The 9,231-nt window shown below is 31.6% G+C and overlaps 1 long non-coding RNA gene across 1 annotated transcript; it reads left to right on the top strand.

Moving 5' to 3' along the window:
* Positions 1-5,657: 5,657 nt before the first annotated feature.
* On the top strand, positions 5,658-9,028 carry LOC128295604 (uncharacterized). Its single transcript, XR_008286147.1, has 3 exons — positions 5,658-5,733; positions 7,649-7,739; positions 8,794-9,028. It is a non-coding gene; the product is annotated as an uncharacterized LOC128295604 (long non-coding RNA).
* Positions 9,029-9,231: the final 203 nt, after the last annotated feature.

Raw genomic sequence — 9,231 nt, 5'->3', positions numbered from 1 at the left:
GTTCATGAAAAGCCGGTATGATTCAAAAGGTAAATTTTCTCATAAAATGGTTTATCATGTGATTGACTCCAAATGAGTTGTATACTTAAATGCACTAACTTGTGTATTAATGAGATGATTAGGCTTATGTCAAGCTTGATATCATAATTGATGTTTATGCTTATACCTGGTATTATACAAATGAAATGGGTAAGAAAAGGTAATGAAACGGTAAGTTCATTATTGAAATGTGATATGACGAAAAAGGGATTGATAAATTGAATAATGTACTTATATATGAGAAATAATGTATATTATGGATAAAGTTACCTATGATGTGAATAAATATATTAATTAGTGAGTTGATGTTGTTATTTAAGTTTATGCTTACTAAGTGGAATGGAAAGTAAGTAAAGGAAGTAATTCATAGTTCTATGAAAAGATTAATGATGGTGTTAATGTTTATAAAATCCTATTGATAAACCGTAATTTATACATATTTTTATCCCATGCTTAGTACATGTTTGGATGATTTATCCTTAGATTTGGTGAATTCGATGCTCCTAATCCTTTAATCTCATGTTTTATACTTAGGTGAGTATAGGAGAGTAAAAAAAGCGAGAAACGGGCCAAAAACAGAGAAAATGGAACAACATGTGAAATCAACACGGCCCAGACTTCCGTACACAGGCAAACCATACGCCCGTGTAGTTCTAGCAGGCTCTAACACGGCTTGGACTTCCTTACACGGGTAGACCACAAGCCCGTGTCCTTTTAGCAGAATCGAGCACGACTTACACGGGTAAACCACACGCCCATGTCTGTTTAACATCCTTGAACACGGATTGAAGAAATCAAACATGAGCGTGTCCCTATCGAGCCCAAGTTTAGTCCTATACGGAAAAGGCCACTCTTGAGGGCTTTTATTCATTCTAAAGCCTATTTAAACACACTAGAGGAGGATTAGAGGGGACACACGGAGTAGGAGGTAAAGAATTACTCGAAGAAAGCCGATTGATCCATCTCAGAAGCCGGATTCACCTTTAAGACTGAAGATCTCCCTTCAATTCCCTTCAAGAGTTCTTGGGTTTTCTTTATGTTTTGTTATCATTATTCTTTTGAGATGTTTTCTTTCATAAATATGAACTAAATCCCCTAAATACCTAAGGGGAATGAAACCTAAGACGGATCTTGTTATTATGTTCTGAATTGTATAATAAATATTTGACTTGTTCTTAATTATGTGTTATTAATTCTTGCTTTAATATTTCAGGATATTGATTCAAGTATTGATGCACTTATTCAGAGGAGCAAAAGTCCCTGCCTAAGAGTAGATCTAGCATAATTGAGCGGAGTTGATTGCACGCCTAGAGACATGGTGACAAGATTTTGTCGGATTAGGGTGAAACCTAATAAGGGAATCCATAGATCGAGTTAATGCAACACTAGGGAGTTAATTAGAAATAGATTTCAATTAATCAACCTAGGGTTAGACGTTGTTAGTCTCGAGAGAGATAATAATATAAATTAGGGATTTTTACGGATCAAGTCAAGTGAATAAATCGTCTGATTCAAAGTCAATAACAAATGAAGTCTAGGTGGATTTTTCCCTTAGGTATTGTCCAAATCATTCAGTTTTTCGAAAAGTTATTTCCCCAATTTACTTTCTGTGCATTCTTAGTTTAGTAATTAGTTTAGATAAAACAAACCCCTTTATTTTTAGGCTAGATAAAAAAAAGAAAGTTAATACTAGTACTTTTAGTTCCTTTGGGTTTGACATCCCGGTCTTGCCATAAGCTATACTACTGTTCAATAAGGTGCGCTTGCCTTTGTCGTGATAATAGTTAGTTTTCAAAGAACAGACATTCATAAATTATAAAACTTATTGCACGTATCACATCACACGATCACCTATTAAGTTAGAAATGAAAAATATATATATGATGTTAATAGACTTACTCAATTATAAGTTGATGGTTATGTAATTAACAAATCTTGAGGCATTGGTATAGGTTTATATTTAATCTATTAAGTTCATTGATGAAATGGAATGTTATGTTTAAAGTTTGTACGAGCTTATTAAGCATTCATTGCTTACGTAGTTGTTTTTCCCTTACTTTATAGATTATCAGAAGATTGATTGGGTTAGAAGCTTATCGGAGCTATATCACACTATCCATTAGTTCTATCGGTACTTTTGGATGTTTTGATTTTGGTTATAATGGCATGTATAGGTTATTTTGGCTAAATGTTGGCTTATATGTGTTTTTTTGAGATTAGCCATTTATTTGGCTTGTGTTTTGGTATTTTTATATGTGCATAATTTTCCTTATAATGTTGATATGTGGAATGATTTGTGGTTGAATGATGAAAGGTAAAAGAGTAGTTGAATATGTATATGGGGTATGTTTTATAACATGGTGTAATTTGGTACTATGTTATAGTAAGTGTATATGTATGTGATGTTATTAATTAAATGGTACAATTGGTACCAAATGGTAAGTTTTAGTAAATGATTTACATGTGTATTAATGCGATTAGATAAAAAAGATCGTTGATTACTTAGTTACATGGATTATATGGTTAAACATGTTTGCATTTGTTATTTGAGGTGCCTAAGGGCATATTGGTTGTATGTGAATATAGTACATGTTTAGGGATTGATTTTACTTGTTTTGGATGCCATAATATGACTTGTTTATATGCACAATGTTAATTGTAGGTACATGCCTTGTTAGGTGAGAAAAATGGCTTGTAAAATAGCCTATTTTCGTCCACATAGGCAGAGACATGGGCGTGTGTCTCAGCCGTATGTGACACATAACCAGGTGACATGGTTATGTGTCCCTGGTAGCTTATAAAGGTTTGCAAATCAATAAGTTCACACGGCCTTGTACATGGGCGTGTGGCTTAACCGTGTGACTCAAGTCACTATACTCACACAGGCATGGGCACAGGCTGGTACACGGTCGTGTGTCCCTAATTCGAATGTCCACACGGCCTGAGACACGGGCATGTCTGTTGATTGTGTGAGTCACACGGCCTGGCTACACGTTCAAGTGACCGCTGCAGTATTAAAAATTTTTAAGTTTCCGATTTAGTCCCGATTTGTTTCTAATGCATAATTTGGGCCTCGAGTGCTCGTATAAGGGACAATATGTATGATTTTGATTGGTTTTTTACATGAATGCTATGTGATATGAAATGTTTGCATTTTCTGTCTGTTTGATTTGTGAACTCAGGTAATGCTCCGTAACTCTGTTTCAGCGATGGATTCGGGTTAGAGGTGTTACATGGGCTCTTTGACAAATTATCTATAAACTCCTCCAGAACATGATCATTCACCTATTTATATCGACAAAATAAAATATTTTAACAATTAAAAACTTTTAAATTTAACTTAATTAAAAATAATGAAATTTAAAATTTGTCCTTATCATTATCTGTAATGACCCAAATTTTTAGGTCATCGAAAAAGTGAGTTTTTGGGCCTTCGATTTTGAAAATTACATTCGTAAATATTTATTAGAAATATTTACGAAGTTAAGTGAGAGGTTAATTAGATTTTAATTAAGTAAATTTAGCTTAATCAAAGGCTAATTTAGTGAAAGGACTAGACTGAATATAGTGTAAAAGTTTAATTATAAACTATAGAAAATTTAAGGGACTAAATTAGCAAATAAGCCTTAGGAGACAAGTGTGTGGTATGTATGAATACATTTGTATTATTTTAATTGGTACAAATGTATGTATAAATAGGTATTTACTTATTAAATAAGAAATAATAATTATAATAATTTAATAATATAATAATATATGTTATAATAATAATAGAATAAAGAAAATAAAATGAATAAAACATAAAGAAAAAGAAAGGAGAAAGAGACGAAACAGAGCAGGGAAAGAAAGAAAGAAAAAGAAAAACGAAAAATTGGGGCTTTGAGGTTTCAAGCTTAATTGGTAAGTCAATTTGATCCCTTTTCTTGCAATTTTGATGTCTATGGAATTCTAGGAAAGAATACTACTTGAATTATGTTGAAATTTAGAAAGTTATTGAATTTTTAGATGTTGATTAAGTTGAATAAATGGAAGAATTAAGTGTTAATTTGATGGAAATTCAAGTTAAAAGTGGGAGAAGGATTAAATTGTAAAAGAAAATATAGGTCTTGCAATAATAGGGATTGAATTGAGAAGATGTTATAATTAATGTTTTATGTTATAAATTTAAGAGTTGGAATAGTTTAAAATGATAATTGAATGAAAATATAGGATTTATTTTGAAGAAAAGAATGGTTATGGTGGAAGGACTAAATTGGAATTTAAGTAAAAGATACATGGAAATACAAAATTATGTTATTAAATAATATATATTGATAATTTTAAATTTTAAATTTTATGTAGCCAACGTAGCACCGGAAACAACATCGAAAAAGGGAAAGGAGAAAGTGAACGAGGATATCGAGTAAACTCGAGAAATTCAGTTTGTATTTCTATAAACTATGCTTAATAATTTAATACAATGTAATTGCTATTCTTAGTAGTTAGAATGTATAATGAATGATATGATGGAAAATGTTACTGCTTCTGTATTATAATGATATGATTTGAATACCCTATTAACAGTGTCGGGCTAGTCAGATATAATTGGCATGCCATAGGATTTGAAGTGTTCAGGGATATTCCAACTGTGTGCCAATGAGACACTATATGTGTCGATTACTATGACTGTTCCAGATTCATTCCGAAGAGGTACTCTGTACCTAACTATGACTGTTACTGCTACTGTTACTGTTACCCTACGGTGTATTCCGGTTTCAGCTGATGAAACACTGTACATTATCCCCTGTGTGTGGGTTGGATCCGTGTATCCGTCCAGGTCCGAGTTATGTTAATAGGGGTAATTGAAAGTACTAAAGACAAAGACTGACTGCTATTGATTATATGTGTAATATCCTAATTTTGGGCCTAGTCGGAATAGTGGTTTCGAGACCACAAATCTGAGATAGAAAGAATTTTTTTTTATAATTATTTTGAGGTCTATGATATGATTGCATGATTGTGTGAAAATTTCATGAAGAAATTCTATGCATAAAGTGCTTAATTTGAAATTAGGGACTAAATTGAATAAATTGCAAAACTTGTGTTCTAGAAGCATTTTGCATAAAATTGAATTAGATTATTAATTATAGGTCCTTACAGAGCAATTTGACCAATTTGTAAGTCTATGGACAAAAATTGGACATGGATGGAATTTTTGGAAAGTTTAGTAGTAAGGGCATTTTGGTCATTTGGATATTAAATGAAATTATGTAGTATAGGAAGTTGTAGATAAAACGGAATAAAAACAAGGTATCGAGACCTCGAATTCATAAACCGAGCCATAAATATTTTTAGAAATATTTATGGAGTGTAAATAAGTTAGTATTAAAGTTTCACAAGAAATTTTAAGGTTTGATTTAATTAGGTGAAAAGGACTAAATTGAACTAAGTGCAAAATTTGTGAGATGTGATTAAATAGCTTAAGTATTTAAAAAGATGGATTTAAAGAGCAATTAGACCCAAAGGTTAATGGCTGGACGGTTTGGGTATGAAATAAGCAAGAAAACAATGTGAACAAGGGGCAAAATTGGAAATAGCATAAAAGTTAGTAATTAAATAATGATGTAATTGAAAAATCTAGACATTTCTTCATCTTTCTCAGCCAGAAACGCCGTAGCAGGTCTCCTATGCTGGTTTTTCATATTTTTGCACCATGTAAGTTCAATTTTTACTTTTCTTAGTAATTTTATGTTTTTGTGCTTTTACAATTAGGTCCAATCATCTAATTCATTAGTTTTTGATTTGGTGGATGAAATTGGAAGTTCCCCTGGCTGAGTAAGGGCATTTTATGATGAATTATTATGAAATTGAAGTTCTAATTTCATATTAAGGTTGTTTTATTAAGTCATTTTGATAGAAAATGGTATTTAGGACCTAATTGTGAAAAAAATTGTGAATTAGATGTTGGTGTTGAAATTCAGAATATCAAAGGTTGTGAAATAGTTTATAATGATAAAATAAAGTGTTAATTGAGAAAAATTAGTTCAATTTATGGGTGAATTGAGTAGGGACTAAATTGTAAAAACTGTAAATTTTGGGGTAAAAGTGTAATTTCAAAATTTGAACAGCATAAATTGTGAAGTGAAATAGAAATCAAATAAATGCTAATGAGTAGAAATAATTTATATTATAGATCAAGAGAAGCGAGATTCAAGTCGTGATCGAGGAAAAATAAAGTTTACGAGGAATAGGCTCGATTGCTAATATTTTATATCGAGGTAAGTTCATATGATTTTTAATAATGCAATGTGTAATTTAATGTTTTGAAATGAAAATTTCATGAATGATATAGTATATTATTGCATATAAAATGTCATTAAACTGTGATAATTGTAAAATGATATTTGAATAAAAGTACAAATTAAATGGAACAACGGACTTGAGTACTTTCATTCAGTGGCTAAGAAGAATTGACAGAAAAGACCATGGTTGGACCATGGCAACATGTGAAATGTGATTTCCGTATAAGACCATAGCTGGGCTATGGCTTTGGAGAAATGTGATATGTGCTACTGTATAAGACCATATCTGGGATATGGCATCAGTGTGATACGTGATCCGTGTAAGACCATGGCTGGGCTATGGCCTCGGTATGTGATATGTGACTATGTGCAAGACCATAGTTTTACAATGGCATTGTGATAATGAGGTACTCAATTCCGTAATCGTTCCCTAATTTGATTATGAACGAAAATGTAAAATGGCCGGAAAAGATTAAGAATTGGTGAATACTATGAAAATGACACGATTTGGAATAAGTTCTTGATACTTGATGACATTGAGATTATGGATCTATGCTTATGAAGCATAATTATGTGTTCTTACCATGATGGATGAAATGATATTGTATGGATTTAGTGAATAATAGTGGTGAATGAATAAATATGGCCTTGGCAATTTTGGGTTACTGCAGTAGTGTAACTTTTGAAATTCACCATAAATTGTGGAAATTGAGTTACGGGATGAGTAAATATGAGATTAAAGCCTGATGAGTCTAGTTTCATATAGAGGAAACGGTACATGCAATTGGATTTTATGTTATGAGATATTTAAATTGTTGTGAGACAGAGTCTGAATGACTTCGAGATCCCCTGTTCTGATTTTAAAAAATCATTAGAAATTGTACAAAAATAATTATGAGTTTTAATTTATATATTTAAAATATTTATCGAGTCTATTTTCAAGAGGGATAGACGGGAACATCATCCAAGTCCCGAATTATGAGATAAATAATTTTTAGTGAAGAGAGGTCAGAACTGTTGGACAGCGAAACAGGGGAAACTTTAATGAATAAACTGTACTAAATGGATAAACCAAAAATTCTGGAAATTTTATGGGAGAAAGGTATATGAATCTAGTTTCAAGGAAAATTAACGGAACTTAATTTGAAGTTTTGTAGCTCCAGAAATAAATTATTTAGTAAATGTATCTCGATAAAACAGTTTAAGCTGAGTATGTATAATTGTACAATTGTGGTGTTTTATCTTAAAAGCATGTTGGTAATTGCTTATTAATTTCATATGGACTTACTAAGCATTTATGCTTACTCCCTCCTTTTCATTCCTTATAGTTTTGACAAGCCAGCTCGGAAATCGGGAACAGTCGGAGGCCCACTCACACTATCCGTATACCATCTTGGCATAATGGCTTGTATATTTTGAGTATGGCATGTATAGCATTATAATCATTTTGTGTATATGGTCTTATGATATGGATATTGAGTGGTATGGAAATGCTTGGTAATGATTAGCCATTGGAATGGCTAATCATGATCATATTTGGTGTTATGTATGCTAAATTGCTAGCTAATCCATGGAAACCATGAAATAGGCAAAATTTACCATAAAATAGATTCAGACAGCAGCAGTGATGTGAGTTTGAAAAATCATTAAAAATAGTAGAGATACAATTAGATGATGAATAAAATATGGAATTGAAGAATTATTAGTCTATTTTCATATGGATGGAACAAAATAGGTATATGAGTTATATTTTATGAGAAGTTTAAATTTTTGTGAAATAGGGCCAGAGCGATTTTTGGATCCCCTATTCTGACTTTGGGAATTCACCATAAATTGTACAAATATAATTAGAAGTTATGTTTTATATGTACGGATTCCTTATTGAGTCTAGTTTTATTAGAAACAAACAGAATAGTCATTGAAACTCTGTACAGGGAGATATCTGATTCATAATACACAGAGGTCAGAGCAGTCGAACCCTAAAATAGGGGAGACTTTAACTAATAAACTGTACTAATTGGCCCGACCAAAAATTGTAGAAAAAAATTAGTAGATAGATATATGAGTCTAGTTTAAGGAAAAATTTACGGAATTTGATTTCAAGTTTCAGAACTCGAGATATGAATTTTTAAGCAACTATGACGCAGTTGGACAGCTTGTCCGAATTTGTTTAAGTGCTCAAATAAGTTTAGTAATGCCTCGTGCTCGACTCCGGCGACGGTCTCGGGTAAGGGGGCGTTACAATATGACTATTATACAAGTATTGAAAGATATTGAATGATATGAAAAGTATAAAAAGAATTGCTTAAATACATTTAAGAGCTATAAGTTAAAGGTAAGTGATGAAGCTAATAAGGTTATGAAATAAAAAGTTATGTTACAATGTCTATACATAGCTTACTATTGTTTAAGTATTAGTTTATAGAAATACCACTGAGTGTTTACTCAATGTACGGTATGTTTCCGTGCACAGGTCTAGGTACGAAAGAAAGTTAAGGACTCAACATCCAAGCCAATCCCGGACTCAAAGTGGTGAATACTTTTCTTTTGGTAGTATGGCATGCACCTAGGTTGTTAAGGTGTTATTTTGTATATGATAGTGTATAAACATGAAAGTTGTTGAAGTATGGTATGAAATATGCATATTTTGAAAGTTAAACTTATATGAGTTTGACTAGTATAATAATGTTGTATAATTTTGATATGAATTGTGGTATAAAATTTTTAAGAGGTTGTAACAGCCTAATTTTCAGTGGTGTCGGAATAGTGATTCGAGATCACTAAATCCGAAAAATGAGTAGGAAATATTATTAATTTAGTGAGTATAAGTTAAATGTGAAGTTAGGAAAAATTTTGAAATAGTGAAATGTACAAATATATATATATATTAAAATAATTAGAATTGAAAACG

Source organism: Gossypium arboreum, chromosome 7 (genome assembly GCF_025698485.1).
Source record: "Gossypium arboreum isolate Shixiya-1 chromosome 7, ASM2569848v2, whole genome shotgun sequence".
Lineage (NCBI taxonomy): Eukaryota > Viridiplantae > Streptophyta > Magnoliopsida > Malvales > Malvaceae > Gossypium > Gossypium arboreum.
Note: the sequence above shows the minus strand (reverse complement) of the source record. Positions and strands in the feature narration are given on the sequence as shown.